Source organism: Lolium rigidum, chromosome 3 (genome assembly GCF_022539505.1).
Source record: "Lolium rigidum isolate FL_2022 chromosome 3, APGP_CSIRO_Lrig_0.1, whole genome shotgun sequence".
NCBI classification, from domain to species: domain Eukaryota; kingdom Viridiplantae; phylum Streptophyta; class Magnoliopsida; order Poales; family Poaceae; genus Lolium; species Lolium rigidum.
The window spans coordinates 167,515,343-167,522,905 of record NC_061510.1 but is presented as its reverse complement, the minus strand read 5'-3'; positions in this window follow the sequence as shown (position 1 = coordinate 167,522,905).

The following is a 7,563-nucleotide window of genomic DNA, read 5'->3' as shown; positions in this document are numbered from 1 at the left end:
TTGCATACTACACCATGCAGTGGTATGTCGGGTCACCACAGTTGGTATCAGAGCAAATGCTTTGACCTTAGGATTAAAACCCTTTAAAGGATACCTATAGGTTTGGTAGTGTCTATAGGAAGTTGTCTTAGATAAACCAAATCTTCTATTGACTTGAGATGGATATTCACTTGAGAATAATCCTGACACACTTGAGTCAACATTTCTTACATATCATTCCAAAGTTAGTTAGTTAATCCCAAATATGTAGCATACCATTAAGTCCTTAAAACAATAGATGAGTAGATCACATTTGGTATACAATACCTGGTAGTCCAAAGAGAGGATACAACCATAAGGAAGATATCCTATTGGAAGATGTGTACCAACACATGTTATATTTAAGTGAGAATTACTCAGATCTGTAATAGAAATAATATCAAGTGATAAGGATAAGTATATAAGGAAGATATCCTACTAGAAGGTGTATACCAAGACAAGTTGTGGGTAAGTAAAATCTATCCAAACTTGTGAAACATTTGATAGTAAGTGATAACTATGAGTTATTTAAGGTAGTAGGGACCATGATGAGTCAATCATGGGAAGTACGGAAGAGAGATAGAAATAAAACATGTCTACTTCAATAGTAGAGATAGTTATCATATATGATTCACCTGAGAATCATTATGTGATGGAATTGAACATCATAAACAATTAGGAGAAGAACAATAAGAAACCAGACAATAGTGCAAGAACTGTGTTCCAAAAATATGGGATGTGTGCCAAGCACATCATGACCATATACTTATGGTAGAAACGCTTAGAAGTATAGGAACTATATCCTACTAAATATGTATTTAGAGTAACCATATTAGAACTAGTGGTATCATACAAAATAGTCCTCAATTGCACTTATATATGGTATAATACTTTGTTAGTACTTCCAAACAAAATTAGGTTAACCTTAACTATCCTAGACCACTTTGTTTCAAGTTTATCCCATTGCAATTGTGCAATTAAGGTAAAGGATTAAGACAAATAATAGAATCCAATATATTCGTGCTAAGTATCACGATATAGACCTATCTTATGTGGTGTTATATACTACACATCAGAGCCTGATGTTTAGAGATGTCTTACTCAACTATTATATTCAGGCTTATGATGGTGTGTATTATATGCACAAAGCTGAATCTTCTTGGATTTTATTGGAATTTCATTGATTGACTAGATCCATACATGAAGTTTGACTTTGATATGCAAATGCATGTTGCAATATCAAGTTCTTACTTGGTGCTATAGATCTAGAGGGTAATGGTATTCGTGTGAGGAAGTGACAAATTCTGAAGATTGTGAAGATAAGAGGAAGATTCATCAGAAGAAGGAAACAAAGTTGTGGGAAGTAACCACAATACCCTGAAGGAAATATCAATCAAAACTCATGCTTAGTCTCAATAGAGGAGTACTTTAGTACATGAGAAGCATGAAGGTAAGAAATATGGTGATATGGTGAAGCTGAAGCAGATCCATAGTCAACATAGAAGAGGGAATGCATGGGAAATCACTTAGGATACTATATTCATAGTGTCAGCTAGTGGCTTTCTTGCAAAATAAACCCTGAAGAATGGAAGATGACCTATGAAACCATAGCGGATATAAGAAGACCATAGTTGATATCAGAAGACCACAATTGGTATAGGATCAATACTGCGAGATAAAGCAGAAGATGTCTCGTCCAGTTGATCAAGACCTATAATAGAGTACACTTTTAGATAACAAATAGCCACAGTTGGTATCAAATAACTCACACTGATATCAAATAAACCACAGTTGGTATAAGATAAACCACAACTGGTAGAACAAATAAAATTTTGCCAGTCAACTAATTAAGACCAATAAACATTTAGTCAAAGGATTCATGTTGGATGTCCACGATTGAGTGGATACATGATACGCGTACAGCACGCGTCCGTTGGGAACCCCAAGAGGAAGGTGTGATGCGTACAGCGGCAAGTTTTCCCTCAGAAAGAAACCAAGGTTTATCGAACCAGGAGGAGCCAAGAAGCACGTTGAAGGTTGATGGCGGCGGAATGTAGTGCGGCGCAACACCGGAGATTCCGGCGCCAACGTGGAACCCGCACAACACAACCAAAGTACTTTGCCCCAACGAAACAGTGAGGTTATCAATCTCACCGGCTTGCTGTAACAAAGGATTAGATGTATAGTGTGGATGATGATTGTTTGCAAAGAACAGTAAAGAACAATAGCAGCAGATTTGTATTTCAGATGTAAAGGAATGGACCGGGGTCCACAGTTCACTAGAGGTGTCTCTCCCATAAGATAAATAGCATGTTGGGTGAACAAATTACAGTCGGGCAATTGACAAATAAAGAGAGCATGACAATGCACATACATGATATGATGAGTATTGTGAGATTTAATTGGGCATTACGACAAAGTACATAGACCGCTATCCAGCATGCATCTATGCCTAAAAAGTCCACCTTCAGGTTATCATACGAACCCCTTCCAGTATTAAGTTGCAAACAACAGACAATTGCATTAAGTATGGTGCGTAATGTAATCAATAACTACATCCTCGGACATAGCATCAATGTTTTATCCCTAGTGGCAACAGCACATCCACAACCTTAGAACTTTTACATCATCGTCCCAGATTTAATGGAGGCATCAACCCACTATCGAGCATAAATACTCCCTCTTGGAGTTAAGAGCAAAAACTTGGCCCGAGCCTCTACTAATAACGGAGAGCATGCAAGATCATAAACAACACATAGGTAATAGATTGATAATCAACATAACATAGTATTCTCTATCCATCGGATCCCGACAAACACAACATATAGAATTACGAGATAGATGATCTTGATCATGTTAGGCAGCTCACAAGATCCGACAATGAAGCACATGAGGAGAAGACAACCATCTAGCTACTGCTATGGACCCATAGTCCGGGGGTGAACTACTCACTCATCACTCCGGAGGCGACCATGGCGGTGAAGAGTCCTCCAGGAGATGATTCCCCTCTCCGGCGAGGTGCCGGAGGCGATCTCTAGAATCCCCCGAGATGGGATTGGCGGCGGCGGCGTCTGCGGAAGGTTTTCCGTATCGTGGCTCTCGGTACCGGGGGTTTCGCGACGAAGGCTTTAAGTAGGCGGAAGGGCAACGCGGGGGCCACACGAGGGCCCCACACACCAGGGCCGCGCGGCCAAGGGCCGGGCCGCGCCGCCCTGTTGTGTCGGCGCCTCGTGGCCCCACTTCCTTTCCCCCTCGGTCTTCCGGAAGCTTCGTGCAAAAATAGGACCCCGGGCGTTGATTTCGTCCAATTCCGAGAATATTTCCTTTGTAGGATTTCTGAAACCAAAAACAGCAGAAAACGACAAGCGGCTCTTCGGCATCTCGTTAATAGGTTAGTGCCGGAAAATGCATAAATACGACATATAATGTGTATAAAACATGTAGATATCATCAATAATGTGGCATGGAACATAAGAAATTATCGATACGTCGGAGACGTATCAGCATCCCCAAGCTTAGTTCCTGCTCGTCCGAGCAGGTAAACGATAAAAAGATAATTTACTGGAGTGACATGCCATCATAACCTTGATCATACTATTGTAAGCATATGTAATGAATGCAGCGATCAAAACAACGGTAATGACATGAGTAAACAAGCTGAATCATAAAGCAAAGACTTTTCATGAATAGCACTTCAAGACAAGCATCAATAAGTCTTGCATAAGAGTTAACTCATAAAGCAATAAATCAAAGTAAAGGTATTGAAGCAACACAAAAGAAGATTAAGTTTCAGCGGTTGCTTTCAACTTGTAACATGTGTATCTCATGGATATTGTCAACATAGAGTAATATAACAAGTGCAATATGCAAGTATGTAGGAATCAATGCACATTTCACACAAGTGTTTGCTTCTTGAGGTGGAGAGAAATAGGTGAACTGACTCAACATAAAAGTAAAAGAAAGGTCCTTCGCAGAGGAAAGCATCGATTGCTATATTTGTGCTAGAGCTTTGGTTTTGAAAACAAGAAACAATTTTGTCAACGGTAGTAATAAAGCATATGTATTATTTAAATTATATCTTACAAGTTGCAAGCCTCATGCATAGTATACTAATAGTGCCCGCACCTTGTCCTAATTAGCTTGGACTACTGGGATCATCGCAATACACATGTTTTAACCAAGTGTCACAAAGGGGTACCTCTATGCCGCTTGTACAAAGGTCTAAGGAGAAAGCTCGCATTTTGGATTTCTCGCTTTTGATTATTCTCAACTTAGACATCCATACCGGGACAACATAGACAACAGATAATGGACTCCTCTTTAATGCATAAGCATGCAGCAAAAATTGATGTTCTCATATGAGATTGAGGATATATGTCCAAAACTGAAACTTCCACCATGATTCATGGCTTTCGTTAGCGGCCCAATGTTCTTCTCTAACAATATGCATGCTCTAACCATTAAAGTGGTAGATCTCCCTTACTTCAGACAAGATGGACATGCATAGCAACTCACATGATATTCAACAAAGAGTAGTCGATGGCGTCCCCAGGAACATGGTTATCGCACAACAAGCAACTTAATAAGAGATAAAGTGCATAAGTACATATTCAATACTACTCCCTCCGGTTCATATTAATTGACTCTAAAATGGATGTATCTAGACATATTTTAGTTCTAGATGCATCCATATTGAAGTCAATTAATATGAATCGGAGGGAGTACAATAGTTTTTAAGCTATTTGTCCCATGAGCTATGTATTGCAAAGGTAAAGAATGGAAATTTTAAAGGTAGCACTCAAGCAATTTACTATGGAATGGCGGAGAAATACCATGTAGTAGGTAGGTATGGTGGACACAAATGGCATAGTGGTTGGCTCAAGGATTTTAGATGCATGAGAAGTATTCCCTCTCGATACAAGGTTTAGGCTAGCAAGGTTATTTGAAACAAACACAAGGATGAACCGGTGCAGCAAAACTCACATAAAAGACATATTGTAAACATTATAAGACTCTACACCGTCTTCCTTGTTGTTCAAAACTCAATACTAGAAATTATCTAGACTTTAGAGAGACCAAATATGCAAACCAAATTTAGCAAGCTCTAGGTGTTTCTTCATTAATGGGTGCAAAGTATATGATGCAAGAGCTTAAACATGAGCACAACAATTTCCAAGTATCAAATTATTCAAGACATTTTAGAATTACTACATGTAGCATTTCCCGATTCCAACCATATAACAATTTAACGAAGAAGATTCAACCTTCGCCATGAATACTATGAGTAAAGCCTAAGGACATATTTGTCCATATGCAACAGCGGAGCGTGTCTCTCTCCCACACAATGAATGCTAGGATCCATTTTATTCAAAGAAAAACAAAAACAAAAACAAACCGACGCTCCAAGCAAAGCACACATAAGATGTGATGGAATAAAAATATAGTTTCAGGGGAGGAACCTGATAATGTTGTCGATGAAGAAGGGGATGCCTTGGGCATCCCCAAGCTTAGACGCTTGAGTCTTCTTAAAATATGCAGGGGTGAACCACCGGGGCATCCCCAAGGTTAGAGCTTTCACTCTCCTTGATCATATTGTATCATCCTCCTCTCTTGATCCTTGAAAACTTCCTCCACACCAAACTCGAAACAACTCATTAGAGGGTTAGTGCATAATAAAAATTAACATGTTCAGAGGTGACACAATCATTCTTAACACTTCTGGACATTGCATAAAGCTACTGGACATTAATGGAACAAAGAAATTCATCCATCATAGCAAAAGAGGCAATGCGAAATAAAAGGCAGAATCTGTCAAAACAGAACAATCCGTAAAGATGGATTTTATTGAGGCACCAGACTTGCTCAAATGAAAATGCCCAAATTGAATGAAAGTTGCGTACATATCTGAGGATCACGCACGTAAATTGGCAGATTTTTATGAGCTACCTACAGAGAGGCAGATCGAAATTCGTGACAGCAAGAAATCTGTTTCTGCGCAGCAATCCAAATCTAGTATTGGCTTTACTATCAAAGACTTTACTTGGCACAACAATGCAATAAAATAAAGATAAGGAGAGGTTGCTACAGTAGTAAACAACTTCCAAGACTCAAATATAAAATAAAGTGCAGAAGTAAAATAAAACATGGGTTATCTCCCAAGAAGTGCTTTCTTTATAGCCATTAAGATGGGCTCAGTAATTTTAATGATGCACTCGCAAGAAATAAGAGTTGAAGCAAAAGAGAGCATCAAAAAGCAAGTATGGAATAAATTTAAGCCTAACCCACTTCCTATGGAAAGGAATCTTGTACACAGATAAATTCATGAAGAACAAAGTGACAAGCATAGGAAGATAAAACACAAGTAACTTCAAAATTTTCAGCATATAGAGGGGAAACTTAATATTATTAAGATGCATATAACCATGTTTCCCTCTCTCATAATAACTTTCAGTGGCATCATGAACAAACTAAACAATATAACTATCACATAAAGCATTCTTATTCACATGCATAAAAGTATCATTACTCTCCACATAAGCATAGTCATTCTTATTAATTGTAGTGGGAGCAAATTCAACAAGGTATCTATCATTATCACCATAATCATCAAATATAGGAGGCATAGTATAACCATAATTAGTTTTCTCCTCAATAGTAGGTGGATGATAGTCATCATTGTAATCATCATATATAGGAGGTAAAGTATCATCAAAGTAAATTTTCTCCTCCATGCTTGGGGGACTAAAAATATCATGCTCATCAAAGCCAGCTTTCCCAAGCTTAAATTATTCCATAGCATTAGCAACAATGGTGTTCAAAGCATTCATACTAATAACATTGGCATTATCATGCATATAAAGTTCCATAGGTTTTTTAATTTTCTCTTCAAACACCTCATGTCCTAACTCAAGATAAATACTATAAAGATCTCTAATAATTTTGTTGTTTTCCATTAAGCCTAACTAGTGAAATCACACAACTTAGTGTTCTCATGAGTATTCATTTTAGCAGTAGTAAATAAAGCAAACTAAATAAAGTAAATGCAAGTAACTAATTTTTTTGTGTTTTTAATATAAGAGCAAACAAAGCAGTAAATAAAGTAAAACAAAGCTAGACAAAAACAAAGTAAAGAGATTGGATGTGGAAGACTCCCCTTGCAGCGTGTCTTGATCTCCCCGGCAACGGCGCCAGAAAAAGAGCTTGATACGCGTACAGCACGCGTCCGTTGGGAACCCCAAGAGGAAGGTGTGATGCGTACAGCGGCAAGTTTTCCCTCGAAAGAAACCAAGGTTTATCGAACCAGGAGGAGCCAAGAAGCACGTTGAAGGTTGATGGCGGCGGAATGTAGTGCGGCGCAACACCAGAGATTCCGGCGCCAACGTGGAACCTGCACAACACAACAAAAGTACTTTGCCCCAACGAAACAGTGAGGTTGTCAATCTCACCGGCTTGCTGTAACAAAGGATTAGATGTATAGTGTGGATGATGATTGTTTGCAAAGAACAGTAAAGAACAATAGCAAGCAGATTTGTATTTCAGATGTAA